Source organism: Neopelma chrysocephalum, unplaced genomic scaffold (assembly GCF_003984885.1).
Source record: "Neopelma chrysocephalum unplaced genomic scaffold, ASM398488v2 Primary Assembly neopelma1_63, whole genome shotgun sequence".
Classification (NCBI taxonomy): domain Eukaryota; kingdom Metazoa; phylum Chordata; class Aves; order Passeriformes; family Pipridae; genus Neopelma; species Neopelma chrysocephalum.
This window is the reverse complement of record NW_020897720.1, coordinates 4,929,599-4,956,865: the sequence shown is the minus strand read 5'-3', so window position 1 is coordinate 4,956,865 and position 27,267 is coordinate 4,929,599. Positions and strand designations below refer to the sequence as shown.

Here is a 27,267-nt window from a genome sequence, read left to right as displayed (position 1 = left end):
TTCTTTCTTCCCCCCCCCTTTTTTTTTTTTTATGAATGAAGGGCAGCGGCAGCTGCGCATGCACCGCGCCCCCCGCCCGGGGCTGGAGGTAACGGCGGGGGTGGGGGGCACCGCGCTCCCCGCCGCCGGGGGGGTACCGCCGAGACCCACCCCCTACCACCCTCTGGTCCTTTCCCGGGGAACAGCCGTGAGGGTGCCCCCGGCCCCTCGGGCACCCCCAGCCTCCCCAGCCGCCCCCCCCGGCCGGCCACATCCCCGCCGGCAGCGGGCAGAGGGGCGGCAGCTCTGGCAGCGCTTCTCGGTGGGAGCCGGGGGTGTCCCGCGCTTGTGCGGCCGCGGGAGACAGGGACGCGTTGGGCTGGAGGATCTGGCGATCCCCGGTTTTAGGATGTAAATGAGAAGATGGGAATGATTCTCCCTTAGCGTTCGGCTTCGTTTCCCCGTTTGAGACCTGCGGTTCGTTCCTTTCACTGCAGCATCGTCACACACCCCGGTCCATCCCCTGTGCCTTGCGGCTTGTGGCAATACCTAGATGAAAATGCAAGCACAAACCCCAGCTGCGTGTTGTGTGTGCAGCCTGTAGGTTTATTTCATGGCTCTTGTCTCTTGAGAAGAAGAGGAGGGGGCTTAGACCTGTGCAGGTTACGCAAAAGCATCGAGAGCCAGAATCCGTTTCATGGACGTGAGGCCATTTATGTGCCGTTCTCAGCTTTGCAATTTTGCCCAATGTTTAGCTTTTTGTACATCCTGTCGGACCTCACCCCAGTGCTCCGCAGGCTGTGGGAGGCAGGTCCTCGGGGCCAGATTTTCTAATGATCCTTTGCAAACCACTGCTATTCTGCTGCTCCATGTTGAGCTCCCCTGAAAACCCTGCCCGAGGCGTGTGCCGAGAGCTCCGAAATGTCTTTACGTGCTCCAGTTCCGTTGAGCAAAAGGAGATCTCAGTTCCCAGCTGGCGCGGAAGCAGCTGCAGGTGGGGCCTCGGGGCGTGCAGTCCCTCAGGATCCTCAGAGACAGGTTGCTTTACGCTGAAAATGCATTAATGATGCATTTTTAATATATTGGAAGAGTCATCTGCAGAGTACAAACCAAGACCCTGTTCATTTCCTGCCATATTTATGGCATGTATATTTAAAACCTTGCACAACGCTGAAAAAATACCTTTTATTTTTTTCGTTCTAATGTGAACAATGTATTTTACTGCAGATACGAAACAAGGAAGATCTCTTTCTCCGAGAAAGATTTCTCCCTCTAAGAGTGTGTGCTTTAGGGCTGATCATTTAGCTACATGTGTGTTTGTCTCTGAGGGCAGCGATGTTTCCAAGTGGAAGCCGTGTTATGGGTCATGGGCAAATACAATTTAACAAGGAAAGGACAGAAGATGGAGACTCTCTAAAGAACAGCTTTTCCAGAGGGGTACATAAAATGTTACTAGCCTTCAAATCCACTAGATGGGTAGAAAATAAAATAGAATGTGGTTGGTAAAAATGTTGCTTTGTTACTGGTTATGTTCTTTGCTGGAAGGACAGCCAGGCATAGAAATTCGATGTCTATGATTTTGGAAACTGGCAAATAAATAGATAATGGAAGAAAATGCAATTTTAAAAAAAGCTTATACAGAGAAAAAAATTAAAAAATAACATCTCGCTATATTTAGTGCTGGAAACCAGCTCAAAGCTGAGAGAATCGAATTCCTGAGCACAAAAAAAAATAAAAATCTCTCATCCCATCATTTTACACCACTGGCACAGGATAAATTCTGCACCTTGATTTGAGTGCTGCCAGCGTGCAGTAACATTGCAGCAGTGGGAGAGTCAAGCGTCTCTGAACTAAAGGCTTTTATCTCTGAATGCTGAGTTCTGTATTCCAGGGCCACATGCACAATACACGGGGGGAAGTCCTTTGTTGCAGTACACTGAGCATCTCCCCACGAGACCCGGCCGCCTGCGTGGCGACGGCAAACGGCTCCGTGGTAGCAGGGAAGGCTGACGCTGTAATTACACAGCAGCTCCAGGCACAGCCCAGCCAGACCCTGCCCTCCTGACAGAAAACCCCAGCAATAAAACTGAAAAAAGGAAATCAAAATTATTATTCACGTGTGGAGGGGCGAGGAGGAAATGGGGTCTGGCTGTATGGTTCTAGGGAGAGAAAACTTGGAATATTGCTGGTATCGCTGCAGCTTGATGGAACCTTTTTAAGCAGAGAATTGTGAGATTGTAATTGTTGGAGTTAATTCACCTCTTCCCTCTCCCTCTATCCTTAACAGACATTTAAAATATTTGATTAATTGTGCCCTATGGACAGAGGTTTTTCTTGCTAGATCTTACTCTGGTTGCTACGCTCAGGCTTTGGAATTGCATGTGGATTCCTCCAATTCCTGTTTGTACCAGCAGACCTGGATTTGGGTCTGAGTCAAGATTCTGAAGCTGAGCTGTGGGTCACTGAAGCAGAAGCCCGGTGTGAGGGTGGTGGATAATCTGCACTCTGGAGCCTCCTGGCTCCTCTGACTTCCCTCTGCAAACAGGAGGATCTGGAAATGCCTGAACTGCGGTGCTGGGAGGGCTGGTGTCTCCCCATCTTTGCTGCACACCTGGTGCTCTACTCTGCTTCCCAAATCTCCCCAGTTCTTATGCCTGTAGGGAGGAGACCGTCCTTGTAACAAGGGTTCTGGGGCTGATAAAGTGCTAGGGAGGAGTGCGGTGTTATCATCGTGGGATTCTGGAAACTGAGGCTGTAAGAGGAACAAGACTTATCCTGGGACATGTAATACGCTTATACATGTTGGCAGTGCTCATGATACCAAACTCTGCACTCTTTTCTCATGCAGGAAATGAATTGCTCGCTCATTTCATGCACATTTAAACCCTGAAATGACTGTAGATTTTTTAACATGATTTCTTCCCTGGGATGAATTGTGGCACTGCCACACTTGCGTTGCTCCTTCTGAAGTTCTTTAATTTTGTCCTTGTATATCCATGGAAAAGCCCGAGTGGCCTGGGAGAGCTGGATCTGTGTGAGTGCCTGGCAGTCACCAGCAGCCGGCTCCTGGGCTCCCTTCGGAGCAGCTCACGTTGGAACGTCGTTCTCCAGATCTGGCTGTGCGAGTGCGGGCTGGCAGAGCTCCAGGCAGGGCGTGTGTGTCTTGGCCCAAAGCTGGCGGTTTAAGGAAATGCAGGGTTCCTAATCTGCCATCAGAAAAAAGCAAATATGCAGGCAATTTAGGAAAGTGAAAGTGCAACCCCCCGGGGAACGCGTAACTCTGGCTTTGGAGGCGTTTTGAATGTGTAGCCATGTTCTGTCTTAAATCTTTGGCCACTTGGCATTTTACTGTCTTTAAGCTGGATCAGGAGCAGATGTGTAGACTTTATCTGCTGAGGTTTTCGTGTTCCTCCAAATCCTTTCTGGCTGGTGTTGGGAGGCTTACGGTAAGTCGGCGTGGAAGCAGCACTTCTGCGTGAGGAAGTAGCTAATTCCCTGTCTTAAGTGATACTGCATATGGAATTTTCTAATTTGCTGGCACTGTGTACAAGTTATTATGGAAAAGGTGGTTTGTAACCTTGGAACCAAAGGGTGCCCATATGAATGGTTTTGCCCTCTGTTGGTGATACAAGGAGAAGAACTTTTTCCTTCTCATTATTTGTTAATCATTTCTGTGTAAATTATAGTGTTGGAAACTGTAGATTAAAATTTCCTATTAACAGTGAAAAAAGCGAATTTCAGTTTTTTATCACCTAACTCAGAAATACTTGATAAAACCTGGAAAACTGAATGTTTATCTCTTAATCCACTGACACAATATGCACCTTACATGGAAATGCATTGCTGCAAAATCCATCTGGGGCAGCAGCACATATTCCTGATGTGTTAGATGCTTGTGATGCCTCTAGCCATAGGGAGAGTAGGAAAGATTATCCTACTGATAATGTACTGATGAATTGTGCCAAATATTTGTCATACATAAGTCAGATAAGTAGTTTGGATGTTGCTATAGGAATTCCCCTCCCCTTGTACATTGCTACCAGCAGTTACTGTGCTGGTCTGTCATGCCTGGAGATAAATAAGAGGGGGTTGGTGTGGAATGACAAAAATGTTGGGAAAATGGTGGCTGCTGTCAGCAATGATATCGTGGGCTCTTGGTTGCAACCTGAACTGGGTCTGTGCTGAGATGCCAAACAGAACTCAGGTGCTACAAAAGAGATGCCAAACAGAAAACAGAAGTGTCTGTTTAGCTGTGGAGATATTGGGCTGAGTGCAGGTGTCACAGGGCTGTGTGTGAGCTGAAGATTGGAGGAATCTGGGAGGATGGGAAATGATTGAGCCTTTTGCTCCCCCAAGAGATGCCACTTCTCATGAGCTTCCTTCTGGATTCCCCCGGCCTCTGCAGGAAGTAAGCCCACCACTGTAACCCAAAAAGGATGGATGTCACAGAATCTGTATGTGTTGGGTAGAGAGAAGTGCTGGGCTCATCCGCACAGCAATGCATCATGGAAGTGTTCCTGTGTTTTATCTTGCTGCCTTGAAATGCCCTGGCACACAGCAGGGGCCTCTCCCCCACAGCCAGGCTCCCCGACACAGGGCAGTGCATCCCCTCTCGTTATGAAATCACCTCATAAACTCTGTAAACTGCCCTGGGGGTGACTAAGAATCGTTATCTCTGTTCCAAATGAAGCTCTCACAGCCATCCGCTTCTGCGGCACAGATGAAAGGTCTGGCCTTCCTCCTCTCTTATCAGGCACCTGTTGTTGTATCCAGACATTACTCACATCCTTGGAGTCACATCTTGTTTTGCATAATTAACGCCAACTGTTTCATTTCCTTCCTTCCCTTGTAGTTCTGCTCTGTGGCCTTACCTGGCTATGGAGACATTCAGTGTTATTTTGAGTTTTAACACAAGGATTGGAAACTGGCTTCAGTTTTCTTTTCAGGGAAGATGTGAATATTTTACTCAGGTGTAAGGGATGGTCTTTTGTCTTGAACTGGTGCTGCAGCTACATTCTATGGTGGGAAACTGTACCAATTCCTTATGAGTGGTATAAAAAGACCTGAAGCAAACCTAAACAAAAGTCTGTTCAGCAAAGTTGGACTCAAAAAGTGGTAAATCATAGAATCCTAAAACGGTTTGGGTTGGAAAGGACCTTAAAGCTCATCTCATTCCACCCCCTGCCATGGGCAGGGACTCCTTCCACTAGACCAGGTTGCTCCAAGCCCTGTCCCACCTGGCCTTGAACATATAAGGTATATAAGGGGTTTTTTTGAAGGTTTGGGTGTTAAACTTCTTTATTTTTTATGAGTGTATCTGACTTGTCTGGCAACTTTAATTCCACCTGAGTGCACCATCTTTTGCTTTTGGGTTTTTTTGAATTTTGCTGGTTTGAAGATGTTTTCTGATTTATGTTTGCTGTGTGGTGGCTGTTTCTTTGTCTCAAAATCTGAACTCATTATATCAGAGCAATTTACCATTCACTGGGATCAAAAAATCCATTGAGATAAATGCAAGTTCTGCAGCTGGTACCTGACCAGGATATGGATTTTGGACCAGCTGCTCTGCGGAACTGTGGTTTGCACAAATCCTCAGGGCAGAGAGCAGGTACAGCCTGGTTGTAATGGATAAACAGGACTCTGAGGCTGCTGTGATCCTTCCTGCTGTCCAGCTGGCAGAACAGCAGCGCTTGTTATCAGGCAGAGATTCTAAGTCTGAGATATGGATTTTCCCATCTTAGGCTCCAGATCTGAAACTGGACCTGCTACTCAATCCTCTTGGAAGGGCTGTTGGTTATTTTCCAACCTACAGGACTCAGGCACTTGATAGTAGATCAGTGAGGGAAATATTTCAGCCATTTCTGATTGACTAGATCATCTCAAGGGCCATAAGTTGGGGATATGTCTATTTTTTTTTTCTGAATATTTATTTACGGTTCAGGTCAATAGTCTCCAGAAACACAATTCTGCTTACAAACGAAATTCCTGGGCTGCATTCCCAGGCGTTCCCATGTGACTCGAGCATTTTTAGCAACTAAGTGAACAAATGCAAACATATTTTCAGGGCAGGGGAAGTGTTGCTATCCACATTCTCTGTGAGTGCCTGGGAGCCCTGGCCCCAGGTCTCCTGAGATGTGATGAGGCAAAGGTCTCTTCTGTGAAGCGTCCCATGTATGGGGACCCTGGCAGGTCTGCCAGGGGAGCTTGGCTGTCCTGCAACTCAATAATGCAAATGGAATAATTCCTCTGTCCCATGTCCCTACTGGAGATGCAGGAACTCGATGGGTGGGGGACATGGGCAGCCCAGCTCCTCTCTCCCATAGCCCAGTCTGTGAGTGCTCAGCCCTGCAAGTTTTAACAAGTCTACTCCTGAAATACCCTAAATTGTGGGAACCCCCTTGGGCCCACCAGAGGCTTCACTCTTGTCCCTTTTGTCACCACCTCTTTGGGCAAATCTGCCCAGCTGCTGCCAGATGTGGCCAATGCCCTTGATGGAGGCAAGTGGTCCCCTGGCAGGGCACAGTCTGTCCCTGCTGGATCTGGAACAGCTGGGAATTGTCTTTCTGAATGGATTGAAGGGCACGGGATAGGTGTATATTTGCTTTTTAAATGCCAAGGAAGAACTGATGCCACCAGCTGGTACCTGCTGGCTCAGTGCTCTCAGCACCCGGTCACTTCACCTGTGACTAAGAAACAAATTTTCATATGGAGGAAATGGTGTTCTCTGGAAAACAAAGCAACACTGTGGAAAAGTCCTGACCTTAAAAGTCATGTTGACCATGCAGCAGCGCTTCACAGGCCTGTTGGTGTCTGTATTGCTATAGTAGGCCAGTCTGAGCCTGAAAAATCTGAGTATTGGGATTGTTTTCACTTCTCCAGTCCATGAAGAGAGCTACAAATTATTGCAGCAGCAGCCTGAGAAAATGCTGCATCCTTTCCTGAAACCCTTGCTAGTACCCAGATACATTTTGAATATGAAACCCTCTAATTCCTTCCTAAAAAGCCACATAACTTTTCACTGCAGGCTCCATGATGTAACTAATGAACAACAAAACAAACATTTAGATATCAATTGGCTTTCTGCACATATATTGAAGTGATCAAAAACAGATAGCAATTCAATTCAAGGAATAAGGCCTACCTTCCACCTGATATAAACAGGGATGCTGATCACAAACAGCCACACTGAATTAATGGATCAGCGTAAAAGGTCAAATAAGTTACTGTTATATTCTTGTTTTCCCCCCTTCTGTAGAATTGAGCTTTTCCCCAAAACAAACTACATCGAAACGATCTCTGAAGCCTCTTCAGTTAAATAATCTGTTGCCAGCTTTAAAATATTTTTTGTGACTGATTAGTTTTGATTTGTTGGGTAAGTTGTTGGGGCTGTTTCTTTTAAAAGAGCTGAAGTCCTACAATGCAAATGGATAAATCACTGGAGCTGGCAGCCAGATTGCCCAGGCACCGTGAATGTCTCTCTCCTCTTGCATTTCTGGCCTGCAGTTTATGAAACTTGGAGCAAAAAGGCACATATATAATCCCAGCATAGCTGCTGCAATAGTTAATGGTATTACTGTGGAGTAATTTCTGTTATTTCTGAGGTTAAAGTTTAAAATGCAAAGACTTAGCTACAATGGTTGTCTGCGTGCTGTGGGTAGAAGGGGCTGTGTGAAAAACAATTGGGTTGGGGTTTTTTATACCATAAAATCATTCAGTACTGTAGCTCTTTGCTGGTTCCCCAGGATTGGTGATTATTAACTAACTGCATATTTTAACTAGAGCTCCTTTGAGCCCTGTAACATCGATATGGTTTGTGTGGCTTCTGTTTTCAGTCCCACACAGTCATTTTTAACTCGTTTTGGTTTTTGGAGTTAAGTGTCTCTGTAACATATATCACAAAGGAAAAGGGTGAAATGTAACATTTCATTCATGATTTATAACTGCTGAAATAAGTTGCAAGTGAAAATATTCCTTCAAGTTAAAGCTCCTTCAGGAAAGAACTGTTCTTTGGGGAACTGGTGCAAGTTTGTTCCAAATTAAGGTTTAGTGTGAACACTCCAGTGGGTTGATAGTGTGTTTTCCCCCAATATTGCCTTGATGGACATAGGTGAGGGGGGTCTCTCTCCCTGCAGGATCAGCTCTGATCCCCCTGTTTTTCCATCCCTCATATGTTTACTCCTCCACAGGCTATGGCAGTAGAACAAAATCAACCCGGCCCTTCCCTCTTTGAAGTATCGTTGGGTATTACAGAGTCACATAATTGTATATAATTACCATATTCTAACACTTAAATATTTTCCTGACTAATTTCCTCCTGTCCCTGCTTTGAAAATACCCAGATTATATCCATTAAAAACTTACAGATGGAAAATTTATGATTTCAAAGGAAATTTTTTTTTTGCACTTAAACCCCACTTTTCGTTGTGGCCTTAACCTGTTGCCTTTGACAAAATTACTGGGGTTTAGTGTTCTGTTGTGGTTTATTTTTTTCTTTAAAAACCCCATCAGCCCACAGCACCCTCATGTTGTATATCAGGATGTTATGACAGCTTTGCTGGGCCGAGTCCAACACTTGATGCTCTGTCAAAATACCCATCGTTTCCTGTAGTTTTGCCTAATTAATGGTGCAGTAATGTGGAAACTTAGAACAGCACCAGAAGGAAAAGTAAATGTAAATGATTTGCCTTTAATGGATCTCAAAAGCTTTTTTTCTTGCTTTGTTACTTATGAGCTCTTTATTGGGCATCTTCTTGTTCTTCCTTTCTGCTGTTCCTGGTTCACTTCAGAGTTTTTCTTTATTCCTACAAGTCAGTGACTTATCAATGCCAGGGACTTGCAGCATGAAGATTAACAGCTCAACACCTTTCAGGTGATGGATTTCCTCAGCACAGTAATTAGCCTGGCTGCTGATGAACAAAAGCAGATAGTATTTGAAATTATTAATAGTTTGCTTTTCAAAGATCTGTTTTTCTGGCCTTGTGGGGGGCAGGTGGGAAAGCACCACGTCAGTTCTGGGGTTTGGCAGGAGGATTCAGGCTCAGGACCTCTGTGCTGTTGGGAGAAGCCCCAGTACAACATGGGGAGATGTATGGGAAGCCCTTCTGCAAGCTGATGCCATGTGGGGGTAGGAAGTGATCAGCTTTGTGTCACTTTATCCAAGCAAACTGTTCAATATTTGAATGCAGTGTTGACTTTGAGGTACACAAAGGCAAAACCATGGGACCAGGGTGAGTGGTGTTGGTAGTTCAGGGCTTGCTGCACCCCCTCCCTGCAGGGTCCAGGACCTTCTTGGCCCCTCCCAGCAGTGGCATGTCCAGGCCAGCCTTGGACACCCCTCTTGGAGCTGGCTTGTCTTCTCCCTCCTCTCCTTGCCACACACTCCTGGTTATCAGGATTTTCCCACACCTTGAAGCCTGTGTCCTCTGCTGCATTTTAGCACTGTTACATGTTGTTCATTTAATACCATCCTTTTGTTTGTGCCTCTCCTCAGCTTCCTACTCTTTGAGTAGAATACCAGTAGTTTGGGTAAAGCATTTCCAGAGCCTTTTTTTTCTGCTGGGGTTGGGGGCTGAAGTGAGTCTCAAAGCAGTCGGAAAGGTGGACATGGAGTGACAGGACAAGGGGAATTGATTCATATTAACAGAGGACAGGGTTAGATGGGATGTTGGGAAGAAGTGCTTCCCTGTGAGGGTGGGGAGGCCCTGGCACAGGTTGCCCAGAGAAGCTGTGGCTGCCCCATCCCTGGAAGTGTTCAAGACCAGGTTGGATGGGGCTTGGAGCAAGCTGGAATAGTGGAAGGTGTCCCTGCCCATGGCAGGGGGTGTAATGAGATGAGCTTTAAGATCCCTTCCAACCCATTCTGTGATTGAACAGGATCTAATTGATTAAGAAAAGGCCTGTGTAGCCCCCAAGTCAAAGAGTCCTCACTCGAGTGCCCTGCAGAGCCATGCTGGCATCAACAGGAACCTCCACCCTCCCCAAGCCCAAGGTCAAGGGCACCAGCTCTGCTGCGAGGCCGGTGCTGTGTGTGCCAAGACCTGGGAGGACACAGGGACGAGCAAGCAGAGTTTGCTGATCCTGTTTTACAGTGTTTTGGTTAGCTTAAAAATATTTTGTTGTGAGAAACTCCAGATGGATGTGAATGTTCTCAGGGGTGGAGGGAACAAGTGAAGGGAGAAAGTTAGTCATCGTCCTGGCAGGCGAGAGGCAGCGAGGACAAGCACTGAATGATGCACAGGGCAAAAATAGCCCGAGTTCCAAATGTAATGGGATGTGACGGTCGAGTTCCTCTGAGGGAAAATACTCTGAAGTCCTTGTGCACGTCTTCACAGGCGTTTTGGTGCACGGTGCAGTGTAGGGGCTTTTCTTATCTGTGGGACAAACAGGAAATGGTTGAGAAATGGAAAACTAGACAGGAGGAACTGGTGTAAGAATATGTAACAGCTTTCTGGCCCAGAATTTTTGGAATTATGAGATTTATGTTTCAGTCCAATCTCAAACCCAACTTTTTCAGCTTTAAAGCAAAGTCCTCTGTCCATCTAATGGATGCTAACACTTTCCAAGACCATTGAGTTATGTCTGGTATCCTTTGAAAGGGTTAAAGGTAGAAGGGAAAAGTTATTTGTAAAAATTTTGACCTATTTATCCACTGGTTTTGTGAATTTCTTTTCATTAAAGCATGTGTTGCAAGAGATTTGAGATTTCACCTCAAAATTTGTCTCAGTTATTGAAGTTATTAGAAACAGGATGGGTAAAGTCTAGAAATAACCCTGAATTTTCATAATCAAATCAAATCTTGGCCTCCAGCATTGTCAGGAATGTTAAATTCTCATAGTTGATCTGTGAATTGACATCCCTGACAAGAGCTTGGCAGCCAAAGGGGCAGGGAACCCTCGAAATTTTTTGTCATACCTAGACAAATTCAGTGATATGAATAATAAAATTATGTGGATTTGTCCTACTGAAAGATCCTGAGGGTATTTTAGGTAAGAGGCCCTGGTCCAGCTGCTCCGTGGGCTCAGCTGAAGGGCTTTGATGTTGGAAGCTCTGAAGGGTGTGGGGAAGGTTTTGCTGTTGCTCTTCAGCAATTTATAGTGAGATTTGTAGAGTAGTGAAACCAGAGGTAGAATGGAAATGACCACGTCTCCTGGTTTTCACATCTTGTGCAGGACCTTAGCACACAACCACATCTTTTTCCAAAAACATGCACTTAACGGGGATGTTACTTGTTTCTTTTCTGTCCCAGGCTCTCTGATGAAGCCCAAAGTAACTTTAGCATCTTTGACAAGTCAGTTTTGATTTGTCCAGCAGGAACCCAGTAAGATTGTTTAAGGACAACCCTAAGGAGGGGCTGTCCAGCATTTGCATGCCCTGCCAGTCCTACAGTGTGTCTGTGACGGAATTTCTTTTTTTACTCTATATTTGATTATCTTTGTGCTTTTAAACAGAAAGTATTTAGTGTCAGTGCTGCAGTATCCCCAAAGTGCCCAATGTTTTGTCGGTTGGATATTTGTGATCGGCGTGTTCCGGACGTGGCTTATCCCCATTTAAGGTTTTCATGCCTCAGGGATTGGATCGACTTTTTTAATGGAACAGTGTGTATCTCCAGTGGAAGTGTTTTTGTTTTCAAAGTCAAGCAGCACATTGTGGACACATGGAAGTGTGTGGCTTTCAAAAAACCAACCATTATTTATGGATGGTTAAAGAGCTGGCGTCGGCCAGTTCGAGGTATTTTTAGCACCAGAGAGTTGACCATTTGATATGAGGGGATTAGGGTTTGATGAACTGGAGGCTGGAGATTCCAGCTTCAGGTGTTGTCATTTGTTCCTTGGAGATGGAAAAGCCCTGGACTATTAAAGTACTGTCTCTCTAGCTCAGTTAAAGTGTCCCAGGAGAAATTAGGATCTCATGCCACTCAGACAGGCTCGAGGTACTGCACAGTAAACTGATGCTATGCTTGATCTTAGCCCAAAACAAAGTCCTAGTCTTTGGCCTTGTCAGTTACTTGTGGGCTATGAAACAGGACTGTTGTGGTTGACAATTTGTCTATTAAAAAGTACTTTTATTAAAATAAAGTAATATTATTAAGATAAATAATGCTATTATTACTTTAAAGAGAATGTGTGCCAACATGGTTTCTTCATCTACTTTTTGAAGGAGATGTTCACACTCCTAATTAACGTGTTACTGTTCGTAGGCATATGAGTAGTCAGAGTGCAACAATTGCCTGGGATTTAATGTAGGTACAGGTTACACTAATCTGTAATTTTTAGAAGAGCAGTGAACCAGGTCAGAAGATGAGCAGACAATTTCCTTCGTGCTGTTGTGCTCTGGTTCTAGGACAACGTGTTGGTCCCATGTGAGCTGCTGTGAGCACAACGCCGTGTGTGTGACAATGGGATTCCTGTACAAACAGTGCTGGGTTCTTCACACAAAAAAAATGCAGCAAGGAATTTTTAGCACGTTGTCATGCAGCACTCTCTGTTTCCTGGCTTCTACATTCAAGCTGTGTAATAATATTTATATACAAATGCTGACTGTGATTTTCCACCCCGGAAAAAGGAGATGTCATTTAAAAGGGCCGTGCGTGATGTAAAGCAGAGATTTGACTCGCATCCTTGCATATGGTGTGGGCGTGTATTTTAATTGTTTGAAAAGAGATCACTTAAAAAAAAATATTACATTTTTGCTACATAAGCACAATCTCCTGAAGTAAAGGTCACTTTGCTCTTTAGAAGTTGCTTTTGGAAAGGAGGGGAGGGTCCTGCTGTTGCCTTTCCCCACTCCTACCTTTTGAAACTCCCTGAAGAACATTAAGTCATTCGCTGTTGGGCTGAGGCAGCTCTTAGACCCCGTTTAAGCTGGGATCCAGTAACAGGGGGACTGTAGTCATGACTGAGTGTACATTGGCACGTGGAAGATTGTTTTTGTCCCTGAAGATCCACACTGTTCCATCACCCCGGAACTGACACCTGTGTCCTGCAAACACACAGACTGGTTTTACTGTGTCAGTGGTCACACTGAGCCTCTTAAGCTTTTCTGGAGCTGGGATTTATAAACAGTTCCAGGGCAAAATTGCTGCTTTTTGGCTCCAGCCAAGGAAACTGTTCATCTTGCCAGTTGCCAGCACATTTCTAATCCTGGTGTCTTGGGGCCCTAGTTTTCGTATTGAAATCTCTGCTCCTAACGGGCTCTTAGGGGACTGAACTCACAGAAAACAGCGACCCACTGAGCTGTGTACACTCATCTTCTGATCCACACTTGACCAAAGAAGGTTGGATTACAGCTTTGTTTTATCCTGCTACAGTGACAGAATCCAGATGTGAGGATCCTAAATCTTCAGTGTTCCTGGTTTTCTCCTTCATAAACCCTTTGAAGCCAGGGTTGTCATTCTGGCTCCTGGTCTAGCAGGGTCCTACATCTCTCTGACTCCGTAATAATGGAGTCATACAGGTGTACCTATGCTAAGTTTCATTCCCAGATAATCTCTTTGTTGACAACAAATCTGAGGGGTCCAGAGAATAAAAAGGTATTGGAATAAACAATGGGTGGCTTAAAACGCATCTACCAACATAATGTGAGAAACTGCCGTGGGAAAGATGTTGCAGCTACAGTTTGGTCAACAATCATTGCACTAGTTTTTTTTGCTGCTTGCTGGATACTGATTCCCTTTGAAATGGTATTTTTAAAAGAAAAGTAGAAATTGTTTTGTGTGCTAAGTTCAACATATGTTAAAAAATACTCATCTGTATCTACATTCCATAAATGCTTTTTAGGAGATTTGGGTCGAAAGCTGCTCTTTGGTGCTGGGATGGCTTGTGCTCTCGGCAGAGTCTGTCACAGCAAAGCCAGGCCTGCCCAGGCTTTGCCCAGGATGAGAACTCCTTGGTAGCTCTGGTACCTGCTGTGGCATGTTGGGATCCATATTCCATGAGATGAGATGTGTGTTCATGTGCTGATGCCCGTGTGGTGCTCAGGGTTCCTGGGCATCAGGGAATAACTTTGTGTTAAGCACCTCTCCAACTTGCCTTGTTAAATGTGTGTTTTAGTGACTGCCAGCACAATCAGCTTCTCTCTCTTGCTTGAACTGTGTTCCCCTGCTTTATACAGTTGAGAGCTGAGTTACTGGGGAGCTGCACAGAGCTTTCTATGGGGAGCAGAATGGTGCCCACATGAAGAGATGTATTCACTTCCAGTTTGAATGAGCTTTATCTCGAGGTGGGTGTTTTTGGCCACAGCAACAGCTGCCTGGGAGGGGGATCCTGGCTTTGCACAGGCAGAGTAACACAGCTTTAAAACCCTGGGCTGAATGAGACAGTGAGAGCCAGCACTTCCTCCCCTAAAGCATTCAAAAGCAGTTTTAAATCGGATTAGGATTTAACAAACACTTCATGGTTTACTCTCTGCAGGGAGGATCAAAGCCCAGGGAAGACTTCTCAGCTGTTTGCTTTTCCTTTATGTAGAAACTTCTACGTGGCTGATGTAAAAAACCCACTAAATACAATAAAAAAATCCCTTCTCAGCAAAGCAAATTACTTGACCACAGCCTAAAAAAAGGTGCTCATTATCTGCTAATTTTTTTTTTTATTTGCTGATTTACTGAGCTCCCATTCAGAGGTGGTGCTGGGAGCAAGTCTATTCCCAGCTCCAGCTGGACTGGTCCTGGGAGATCCCAAAACTGGACCATGGATCTACCTAAACATGTTCTTGTCATCATAACACCTGGGCAAAAAGAAGGTTCAGCATTTACTTTACTGAATAATGCCATAAGGTGGTGTCTCAGTAGAGCAAGGACTGCTGCAGTGCTGCACAGATTGTGTAGGGTCTTTTCTTTACTATTTGGTGGAAATGTTTTTAAAATCCTAGAGGTTTGTGTGCATATCCCTGTTCTAGATGACTAGGGCTTTATCCTTCTGGGGGGAGACTCAGAACTGAGCAGCACAGTTTAAAAAAATAGTGAGAATGAGAGATGAAAAATAGTTTTGTGGCTAAAATAGAGCATGTGTCTGGCCCTCTGACTTCTTCCTACTGTCATGACATAGATTTGTCTGAAGGAAATCACCTTGGCAACTTGAATATGTAGATACAGCACTTGGGGACTTAGTTTAGTGCTGGGTTAACAGTTGGACTTGACAGTCTTAGAGGTATTTTTCAACATAAATGATTCCATGATTCTATGGCATCTCAGCACCCCGGGGTGCTGAGCCAGCGATGCCCACGGTTTATCTGTAGGCTAATGCCTGTTTTCTCCTCCCATGTAATGTGGTTTAGCTCAGAAAGGGAACTAAATGCAGAATGAGGATTAAACTGTGTAAGCCTGATGGATGTTTTGTAGGTGATGCTTTGCAGAAAATCATTACTTTGAAATGTTGGAATAGAAAGGAACATTTTTCAGGCTTTTCAGACATAACATGTTGTGGAAAAGAGGCTTGGAACAGATGTACTCATAGTTTATTCCATTTATCATATTAAAAATAAAGAAAAGACAATTTCAGCTCATTTACTGCTTTATTAGTTCAAATAAACAGCCTTTCTAATCAATGTGTATGGCAAACACAATGCTTTCGTAATTGGCAGTGGTGGTTCCAAAATTAATGAGACTGTCCTTGTTTATTGTCTGTGACAAGTCAGACAGTCAATACGTTGGTCTAATCCATCTGTTATTTTATGTTTATTTTAGTATAAGAAAAATCATAATCTTATTTTTAAATTTTAAAGCATTTGAGGGTTGTTTTTTTCCCCCCACCCTTTTGAGAAAACACAGCTAGAAATGAGGAGGGCTGCACAGGAAACAGTCACGAGGCAGGAGGCTCAACTACATCTAGGGGAGTCTTTTGCTCTTATTTATCTAGAGGTATTTATTGATTTTTCCTTCCTTTCCAAAAATACTGGTTTAATTTATGAGGTGATAGAAGAGGTTGGGAGAATAATTTTACCTATAAGAGCACAACATTGTCCAACTAATTGCCCAGGAAAAAGAGAAAAGATCTGCTGATCTACCCCTGCAGATGTTTCTCATCTGGAATACAGACCAATTCCAGCCATTTATTTTTTCGATTACTGTTTATTTTGATGCTTTATTACACTGCCATTACCAGGAAGGAAATGGTCCACAGAAATCCAGCAAGATATTGTTTCTACTTTGGTAATATTTATTCAGTAACAATTTGGGATTGAACAATTTCTCCCCCTTTTTTTTTGTATAATTGTGAGCCCTCACTTCTATCCTTCACTGGGAACAATTAAACATGCTGGTGGGATATGGGCTGATGCCCATCACGGTTGTTATTAAAGTACCTGAAATTTTATACAGACATTAGTGCTCATTTCCAGAGTGTAACTAATAAGGACCTGTTGGCTTTTTTTGCCACCTAGTGCTTCTGTCCCTGCATTACTGTGGAGGGTTGTGTGTGTGAGGAGTGAGGAACCATATGCTGCAGCTCCTCAGCCGAATTCTTGTTGGATTTGTCAGTGGGGTTTCCTTGCACAAGTGAAATAAACTCAAACCTTCCCTGTTTTCCTTGAGAGCCACCAAGGGCTGTGGCAAACCTTGCATGTGCTGAGTGGGAGGCAGCAGGTTGAGAGAGCACCTCTTGCTTCTGGAATCCCTGTGATCTGGATTTTAAACCTGGTGAATCCTCCTCCATGGAAGAAGCTGAGCTTGTTGATGTTCTGTGTGTTTGATAGGATGGTGCATGTTCCTACTGTGGACAGATTTTCAGATCTTTTAGCTGGGCACACAGAGCACATTTATCCTCTGGGTTAGCAGCCAGTGATGCTCCAACACGCCTAAGCTATGGCTCCATATGATTAAAAAGGGCTGGAAAATTAAGTACAGGCAGAGCCAACAATCCTGTGCCACTTTATTTCTCCATATTTCTACTGTAGCTTTTGGTGTGCTACATCTGCCTCACACACTTGCATTTACACCCACAGGAACATGTAATTTGTAATTTAAGGTGGTGCTGAGCGCTATAGCTGGAAATGGGCAGACTTGCACTTGTATCTAAACTGGGTGGTTGCAAAAGTCCTGGTTGGATTTGGGGGGGTGTGTTCATACCAAGGGATGGTGCAAGACCTCCCTTCCCTGCACAGGCTCTGCCTTGAGCAAACCCTGCAGTACAATGGAGCTGTTCTGCTCCAAAGGGGAGCAGGAAGGTGGGTGGATTAGGAAATATTTTATATTAGTGATTTTTTTTTTCCACTGAGCCATGTCACATTCTAGTCCCACCATAGTTTTATGGCTACTTGCCTGCCCCTCCCTGTGAGCAGCAGACCTGATGTCCATCATCCATCCGTGTGTCGAAGGCAAGCTCAGGGTAAGTGCTTTAAAATGCTCTGCAGTGATGATGACTGTGGGATACAGAGGCACTGACAGACTCCTGCAGTGGGTAATATATTGCTTTTTGGTCCCTGGTGATGGCATCCAGACCTCCCAACCTTTCATAATCCACAAATGGAAAAGTGGCACTTAAAATGAATTTATTCAGGTGGGAGCACTGTAAAACATGAAAATAAGGCTTTTGACTTGCTGCACCTACACTTGAGTGTCAATGAAAAGCTTTTTATTTGGTTTTAGAGCCAGACTTCCAGAAGTCAATGTGCCTTGTGGTCTGGAACCGTGTGTTATGGGAGGCAGATCGGAGCAGGGCACGGACAGCAAGGAAGGGATTGGTAATGAAGCTGCACAGTGAAAGACCAGAAAACCTTTGGGCATCTGATAGGAGAATGTTTGCCTGGGGGAGGCTGGAAATGGGAGATCAGCGGTGGGAGAGACAAAACCCCAAATGAAATTCCTTTGGGATTAATAAGTAAGTCTTCATTTGCATGCCATCATTTTTTCCCCCGCTTTGGGCAGTGGGATCACCCAGCATGCTCTGTCTGCTGCCTCCCTGCTGGGCAGCACAGGGGCATCTGCTGATGGAGCTTTCAGCTCTGCTGAACCTGAGGAGCTGCCAGTACCCTGAAGAGAAAGAAGAGAACGGAAAACCAACGGTGGCGATGCAGGGAAGGCGAGCAGGCGCGGTTTTCCCTTGACCGCTTATTTGATTTGACACTGTCCTTAAACACAAGGTCATTTACAGCCTGCCCGAGGGCTGCCAGACGAGGAAGTTACCTTGCGAAGGAAGGAACTAGCCCATACTGTCTAAATATTGTCAATTGTGTGCTGAATGGAGGCCACAGCTTGAGGAACCTCAATAGTAGCTCTTTGTGCCCCGGCCGCCTCCTGCCAAAGTACTTTCCATAATTAGGCGTAAAACATATTTACATTCCTGCCGTCCTTGGTCCCGGGCACACCTGTACGTGTGTCTGTGTGTACATGTATGAGGTGCAAGCATATATATTCCTGTGCATTTACAGTGTGTGTTCCTGCCTGGCGCTCATGGGAATGGCTGCAGCAACCAATGGAGGTAAGTGGGACGTGTGGGACAGTCGGGGGGGTGTAACAGTGAGAGGAGGAGAAATCCATTGGATTCCTCCCTCTGCCAAGCAAGAGTATAATCCTGATATAGAGAGATACTGTGTTTTGTCTGAATCAGAAGGTCCGGGCTGAATGCTCCCTTTTAAAATTCATTGACGTTTGCATGGAAACCAGAAAAATGGGCTTAAGTCAAGAATGCAATAACCTCACTCAGAACTGCTCTCCATGGCAGGCACTCATCCGCTTACAGCCGTTCTGCTCGCAGGGAGATAAATGGAGGAGTAAAATACTGTGTATGGCTGCATCGCCTGCGTATTTATAACACAGCGGTTGATGTACAACAGCTTTTCCGTGCACGTTTCTCCCCCTCCCTCTATGATAACTTGCAGCCAGACATTGATTAGTTCAGTTTGGGGGGAAAAAGAGTCGTGCAGGACAACTGGATACTTCAGCAAAGAGATTCCTGAAACGTGTCCAAGGGAGAACTGAGTGGTCACGTGGCACTGGCTCTGTGCCTGCTTCCAGCTGCCGAGTTTCATTAGAAGACAGCCAAACTACATTAATTAGTTTTCTAACATAACTTTCCTGTGCAGGCAGTGCTATGGCTTTCACAGCCATGCACGGGGGCAGAGGAGATAGTCTCTACAATGTGTGAATGATGGCCATGATGTAACCACTCTGTCAAGATGTGTCCCCTTCCTGAGGCTCCCAGGTGCCCACCTTGGTGGTGGGATCATGCTGGAGGGACAGGGGTAGGGAAGGCAGCCTGGTCTAGGTTTGGGCTTTCCCCAAGTTCAGTGTGGCTCCAGATCTAGAGCTCTTTCCAAACTGTTTTCTACAGAAGGTTGTAGCGAGGTGAGGATGCGTCTTGTCTTCCAAGTAACAAGGAATAGAACAAGAGAAAACTGCCCCAAGTTGTGCCAGAGAAGGTTTATTTTGGATATTAGGAAAAAATTCTTCACCAAAAGAGTTGTCAAGCATTGAGTCAGGCTGCCCAGGGAAGTGGAGGAGTCACATGTTAAAAGACATGTAGATGTGGCACTTGGGGACATGGGTTAGTGGTGGCCTTGGCAGTGCTGGGGGAATGATTGGACTTGGTGGTCTGAGAGATCTTTTCCAACCTGAATAATTCTGTGATTTCTTCCTCTATGATTCTACCTCTATATGAAGTCTCCTCTGACAGATCTTCCCAACAATGATTTCAGACAAATACCCTAAAATGGCTACATTTGTGTTCTTATCTTTAGGGCAATCAGAAGAGATACCCACAAAAGGACCAGGGTAATCTCTGCTCCTGTTGCAAAACTACTTGTAATAATTCTGCAGAAATTCAAGGAAAAAGTCGTGCTCAGTCTAATCATGAGTTTACTTTTTCTCCGGATGCTTTCTGAGCTCTCAGGCACTTAATGGAAACACCAGTGCTCACACTTGGAGGGCAGGCTGGAAAGTTTGCGTGGGCTTGTGCATGTGCCAGGGAGTCAATTTTTGTCCGTCAGAAGCCTCTTTCCATTATGCTTTTGTCAGACTTTGCCTCTGTAAAGGGGAATTCAGGCTTTCCATGTCAAAGCCCTCTGCAAATGTTACCCAAGACCTCTTGTCAGTGCTGTATTTTGTACCAGGAACACCTACCAGTGCTACCAGGAGCAGGGAGGGCAGGACTAACACTCCTGCCCTTTGAGGGAAATGTCTGATATTTGGGATTTTTCATTCTTTCCTCCCTTGGCGTTCACCATTTCGGATGCAGGCTCCTGCTCCTGCTCTCTTTAACAGCTTGTTTTTCCTCTAACCACTTCCAGCTCCAAAACCTCTCTACATCTTCTCAATGTAAATACACTTTAGCTTGCCCAGCACAGGCTGTGGAGACAGTAGTGACCTTCAGATGAGCGCAAAGCATTTCAATTTGACCTACTTTGCTGCAAAATGGGTTTGGCCATGGCAGGGCAGCTCTCTCTTCCTTCCTCTCCTCTTGGTGAAGGTCCTTGGGAAGCCCCAGGCACAACATGGAGGAGATGCCCCATGTGAATGGGGGAGCAGGGCTTAAGGAGGATAAAAACCTCAGGGCTTGAGTTTTGGGTGCTGTTTGCGTAGCCTGATGCAGACAGGCTGAGTGCTGGGTTTCTCTGTAGTGCCAGGTTTTATATTTGCAGCTTTTGTTTTTTGAATGTGTCTTTAAAAAAAATCTACTGTAACACAAAATGTCCTTCACTGAATATTCATTTTTCATTTACTACCTAAATTTTTTCTCTTTGGTTGCTTTCCTCAAGGATGCTTGTGTGAAGGGAGCAGCTGCAGGAGGAACCAGGCTGCCATGGTGCTTCCCAAGGCTACTTGGCTGCACCAAGAAGAACCCTGGTGGCTTTGTCAGATTTCCCTTGTCTTCTGTAAGATCTTTGGGGCAGTGCAGGTACTGCTTTGCTTGGGTGTTTATAAAAAGGGCTGGCCTTTCTTCTGGACGTCTCAAGAAGACAATCCTAAGTGTAGAGGGGTTGTAATACCCCAAATCTCCTTATTTGAGTTTGTGTGTGTATATATATGTATATATCATCTCTGTATATATGTATATATATATACATATATGTATATAATAGCAGCCTTCCAGTACTTAAAGGCTCCAGGAGAGCTGAACTTCAGACAAGGGCCTGGAGTGACAGGACAAGGGGGGAATAGCTTTCAACTGAAAAAGGGCAGGTTTAGATTAGATATTAGGAAGAATTTCTTCCCTGTGAGAGTAGTGAGGCCCTGGCACAGGTTGCCCAGAGAAGTTGTGGCTGCCCTATCCCTGGGAGTGTTCAAGGCCAAGTTTGAGGCTTGGAGCAACCTGGGATAGTGGAAGGTGTCCCTGCCTCTGGCAGGGGGCTGGAACTAGGTGATCTTTAAGGTTCCTTCCAACTCAAGCCATTCTGTGTTTCTATGATTCTAGGAGTGTATTAAATGGGAATAATTTAATAAATATATGCTAGAATTGCTTAGGCCTTTACATTTTGCTATTTTCTGCAGTACTTGTTTCTCAGGAGCACTGTGGGGTGGCCTCTCTGGAAGTATAATTGTCTTTTGTTTGGGTACATGTGTCTTTAAAATGAAGTTCTCTCCTTATCTCAAGTTTAAAGTGCAAAATTCCCAGGTTGGAAGCAAGTTAAAATTTCCTATTCCAGCTGCATCTGCATTCAGTCTCAGGAGAAGATACTTGGCTGTAATTTGAAAAAAATAATAGAAATTGATATTGCAGGTAAAAAGGAGCAACTGAAGAAAAATATCATTTCAAAAGACCCTCAAGAAATTTTCAGGATAATTTTCACTTATTTCTGAATAATTCCTACCACTGGTCAACCACTAAAAATTACAAAACCGACCCCAAACCCACGCCCCTGCTGATAAAAGCCATGGACTTGCTTGTAGCTTATCTAATGCCTGAACATCTGTTTCTCCCTTGCCGAGAGGTTCTCTTGGATGAGTTAATGCAATTCCCTATGCAAAGGTTAAATAAAGTTGAGAGGCTCCAACTGGTGGCGTTGTGCCATGAAGGCCTGTGCTGCAAAACCAACTTTACCATGGAAATGTCCAATTTTAGTTCAGAAAGACATTCAGGAGGGGAAAAAAGTCACCCAGCCTAAGGCTGGGCTGCAGTGAAGCTGGATTCAATGACCTTAGAGGGCTTTTCCAACCTTAATGATTCTGTGATTCTGAGCTTTCTAGATATTCCAGTATGGAAGGGGGGCTTTGGAAAATGCTCTTTCCCTGGGTCTGAAGAGCTGGTGCTGGTGCTGGTGCTGAGCTCTGCAGCCACTTCCTTCTGCTTGGGCAGCGTCATTGTCTTCCAATGGGATGGGCTTGGAAGCTGAATGCCTGTTCTTGGTGATTGTGTAGTATGTGTGCACAGGATTATTTAATACTTTTTTGATTATTTAACAACATTTGGCATGTTTGACAGCAGGGCCTTTTATGACTGGAACAGCTGGAGGTGGGAAAGGCTGCTGGGTGATTCCAATACCGAGTCCTGGAGCTGCTGGGCTGATCCCTGGGTGTTGGGAGGCAGAGATTCTCCACGTGACATTGACATGGCTGTTCCCATGGGGACATCACACCTGTGTGTGTGTAACTGTCATATATCTGTAACCTTGCAGTGAGATCAGGATGGCCTTTGGGAAGAAGGATTCCAAGCCAGCTACCCCTCTCCTTCATTCCCATCACTTCCCCCTTGAGCTTTCCAGCCCACAGTGACCTCAGAGGAGCACAATGGGTGTAACCACACAAGGTCCCTGTAGCCCAGAAGCCAATGTGAGGTTGTGCCTGTGTCCATGAGCTGTTGCAGAACGCTGTGTCCACACTTTCACTTTTCTGCCCTTTCCTTTCCATCTCGGCTTTCGGCTCCTCTGGCTCCACATCCTGCAGGGCCGCACTTCACACGCGGCAGCAAGAGCATCAAAGAGGAGATCCTGAATAAACCCACTGCTTTATGACATCTCTTCAAAGTGCCTTTTTAAAAGTTCAAAGGACACGAGGGAAGGAGGGGATCAAAATCAAAGGAAGATGGGGGGAGGGAAATTAAAGCCTCAGAGGAACTTTATGGCATGTTTTCTGTAACACTTTCAATGCCAAATTCACAAGTGTTCCCAGCACCAGCTCTTCTCTTGCCATCAGACTCCCTGATGCAGCAGCTTCAGGGCAGCTCAGTACAGGGCACCCACAATGTCACTATTTCGTTAATTTTTTTGTAAGACCAAAACTTCCTGTTCTGCCTCCAGGACAAGGGAGAGATCCTTGTTCTGTACCAGCTGGAAGTCCTGGAGCTGACAGTAGAGTTCACCTTTAATGAAAAGCTTTTTTCTTTTTTTCCTCAGGAATGCATCTCACTCTCCTCTCTTTCTGTCTTCTACTGCAGGGCCATTATTTTGTCTGTGTTTGGGAAATTTCCGTTACTGTTTGGGAAAAGGGACTTCTCCCGAGTGAAGGGGATCTGACTTGAAGCAAGAGAAGAGAAGCAAAACCTCTGTGTCAACACCCCAGAGACCATCTAGAGACTCAGCTTTACTTATGAAGACAGGAAAGAAATGCAAATAATTGAGGTGTATGCTTAATATTCAGTTAGCTCTCATAATTTTGTCATTTTCTGCTTCTCTGTGTCTGTTTTTAACATATTAGGAAAAAGTGATATATGAGCCAAGAGAAAAAAATCAGGCTGGTTTTGACCCAGGATCAAACCCTCTTTACTGCTGGGCATGTGCCCACTGAGGTGGAACCACATCCCTGCTGTGGGGAGCAGAGTGGGGCAGGGCAGGGCTGAAGCTGAAAAGGGCAGGGATGTACATTGCTAAATGGCTTTGCCAGTTTCTGTTACAAGTTCAGGAACTTTCAGGCTTGTGTATTTAAATGGAAAGACTGAGAAGACATTTGTCTCAGAAATATCTGAGAAAAAAAAATGGGTCTTTGTGGAGGGATGGAAGGCTCCTGCTCCAAAGAGCTGCGGAGAGTTTCCTCAGCGTTCCGTGGGCTGTGGAGGAGCAGCCTGTGGATCCAGTTTGGTGCTCACCATGTTTACAACCATCAGTCAGCAAATGCATTTCCTCCATAGGGGTGACTGTTTCCTCATCCCATTGCTTTTCCAGAGTCTGTGGAGCCAACATGTGTGTGTTCCTGCAGCAACATTCAGTCCTCATCCTGCCCAGGTAAGCTCACCTACAGAAAGTGCTTTTCCCACAGGTGCTTTCCAGGGCTGCTGCTTGGAGAATGGCAGAAAACTGTTGCTGAATTCCCTTCTCATTAATTCATTCTCTTGTTTTTAATATACTGAACTGCACACCTTGCCCTGTGTGCTCTGCTTTAGGCAGGCATCCAAAATTAGTCCACAGTGGTGCATATATGGGAGATAAAATTCTGTGTGTGTTGGGCTGTGGTGGAGGTCCTGTGCTGTGCTGTGTGGGTGGTGGTCTGGAGGACAACTACTGCCAAGAAAACAAATTAATTTGCTTGTTTTTCACCCAGAGAGGTCCCAGTTTCACTAAATAGCACTGAAAAGGACACCTCAAGGTGAAATTCAGTAAGTTTTTAATATATGTCAGCAAGAAGATAGTTTTATTCATTGGTTAGGGGGAATTTAAGGCATGTGGAGTAACTAATCAGATTGGGACCTGCCTTGGAGACTGGAGCTGGGACCTGTAAGGTTTGTTTACAAGAGGGGATTTGCATCGAAGCGAGACCCTTTAATATAAGCTCTTTATATTAATTGGTTTGAAGCAGGTCTGTCTCAATGAACAGATGGCTTTATTTCCCTCGCGGTCCTCCAGGCCACGTGGGGGGATTTCCTTTCCAAACGCGCCGTCAGCAGTGGGGACAGGCACACAAAGTCACATCTTGTGCTGTGCCAGGGCTGGGGCACGGTGGGACTGTCCTGGCAGTGCCTGGTGGGCAGCGCGGGGGAAGGAGCCCTGTGGGCTTACCAACCCCATGGCTGCTCTCTCAGCATCCCATAATAGCACGATTGTTAAAGGATGTGGCGGTGTTTAGGAGGTTATTAATGGCTTCCCACGGGAACTGGGAGCCTGGTGATTTCCACCCATCCACCTCACCCAGGGTCCAGAAATAGAAAGGGGCTTTTTTGTGTTCCCCTACGCCTTGCTCAGCCACGGCTCCAGCAGCGGTGACACAGGCTACTGTGGGAATGCTCCCAGTGCTTGGATGTTGTTCCTGCTGGGGGGAAGAGCAGTGAGTCAGCAGAGCTAAAGACGTCTATGGGTGATGTCAGTGCTTCCTCCCAGCTCTGGGACACGCAGTTCCTCTCTGCTGTCACTGCTGGTGATACCTTACATGGGGCATTTGGGTTGTAAGGCAGAGCTCTCAGAGCAGTAGCCCTTGGAGCATCTCCATGGCTTCCTCTGGACTCGCTCCAGCAGGTCCACATCCTTCCTGTGCTGAGGTCTCCAGAGCTAGACACAGTGCTCCAGGTGGGGTCTAACAAGAGTAGAATAGAGAGAGGAATCACCTCCCTAGACCTGCTGTCCACCCTTCTTTTGATGCAGCCTAGGAGGACATGGTTGGCTTTCAAGTGACAAAGGCTTTGGTGCTCAATGGCAGCTCAGTGGGGCTTTCACAAAACTGGAGGGTTGATGAGATGTTAATTGGATAGACTCAGAGTGCTCCCTGTTGCAGGTGGGCTGCAGCGTGGCCTCGGTCCCAGATCTGTGCCGAGTCTATTTCATTATTGTGAGTGTTGCTACGAGATGATTCCCCCTGGAAGCTTCCAGACGTACACAGATGTGAACTGGTGTAGCAGGGAGGAAGACTCCCTGAAACCCAAATGGCAAATGAAAATCTGTTTGGGAGTCCTCAGCCAGTTACACAGGAACTCACAAAAAGTCAATGCTGGACACAGGGTATGGCCATTTCCCAGGAAGGTCCAGCACTGCCTCCTGTTTGAAATGTCCTTTCCTAATGAAACTGTTTTTCTGTTCTTTTCTTAGGCTGCAAATGGTTATGCAAATTTTTAAATATTTTCCTACTTCCCTTTTCAGATGTCTAACATTATGTATTATTTTCTGATACTTACCTAACCTGGGAAATCTGTTTTCCATCTCATTTTAGCCAAGGTTTTCTTTTTAACTACTCCTTCCCAGTATTTTCCTATAACACTTCTGGTTCGCTGAGTGAACTTTGCAGTGTGAGGGTAAATGAAAGTGAAAATGTATTGCTTGTCACACACTGGCTGTTTAGAGAGGGTTTGGGGTTTTTCTTCCCCTCTGGATTTGAAGAGGGAGATATAAATCATTGATTTAAAACCAGGGTAATTTAACAAGATTATAGGAGAGGGAAAATCCACTTCCTACCCAAAGTAACAGTCTCTTAGGTCTCTCCACCTACACAAGCCATATGCATCCTCCAAGCCGCCCGAGATCCTCTTTTGTGTTTTTCTGGCAGGACTGTGGTATAATAATTAAAGTCCATATGCAAAGCTTTCTCGGCGGGACTTTTAATTGCTTTGTAATTGGTCAGAGTGTTACCATTCATCAGCCCCCAGCCTGCTCTGCTGGGTTTGGAAAGTCCCAGACATGGACGGATATTAAAAGCTCAGAAACCCAGGTCGGAGGGATGTGATCAGGGATTGCCTTTTCATGCCATCTCCCTTTTTAACAAACATGACTGTGCTTTTCTTTGCCAGGAGCAAAGCTCTGGGATGGGGAGAGCAGTGGGATTTGTGCTGCAGTGGTGTGTGTGGGATGTTGTATCCAGAGGATTCCGTACTGGTGCAGAGGGGTGGAGAGGGGATTGGCAAAGGGAGCACTGATCCCTGGCTGGAATTGCTGGTTTCCAGTTGTGGGGAGCCTTTATGGTGACCCCTGGGTAGAGCATGGCATAACAAAGCTCCTCACTAGGAGCACTGGAATGCCAAAATCTCAGGCATCATTTGGTCTTGGTCACATCATCCAAATTTACTTGGCCCTTGCCACGATGGTCCCCCTTCTCCCGAGGGATGGTGGCTCCCAGGTGACACAGCACAGGAGGCAGAGGCTGTGTGTGTGCAGGTTGGTGTTTCTGGAGACCAAATACCGAGTGTCCTAGAAACAGGTACAGCAAGAGTTGTCAGCAGCTCTGCTACACCTGAGCAGAGGCACCGTCAAACGAGACACCGTCAAACTAATACATATCCTGTTCCTGCTATTCCCATTCTTGTTGGGAGTCAGGACTCTCACAGTGCAGGGACTGGAGTCAACTGATATTTTTAATAGTTGTAGCAACCCACCCATAATCCTTTGATTCTGGGATCTGGAACTCAAAGCCCAGCTCTTGTAAAATAAACATGGGCGTCACTTTGGTTGTCAGTTCAGCAGTAACATGTCACAGAAAGAGGTGTCTTGGAGCCTGCCTAACTCCGACTG

General features: G+C 45.5%; 1 long non-coding RNA gene across 1 annotated transcript in view; it reads left to right on the top strand.

Moving 5' to 3' along the window:
* Positions 1 to 20,713: 20,713 nt before the first annotated feature.
* Positions 20,714 to 27,267, top strand: part of LOC113967378 — a 13,231-nt gene continuing 6,677 nt past the window's right edge. Inside the window, exons 1-3 of the long non-coding RNA XR_003534147.1 lie at positions 20,714 to 20,804; positions 23,280 to 23,463; positions 24,004 to 24,063. This is a non-coding gene — a long non-coding RNA (uncharacterized LOC113967378). The remainder of the gene's footprint in view (positions 20,805 to 23,279; positions 23,464 to 24,003; positions 24,064 to 27,267) is intronic.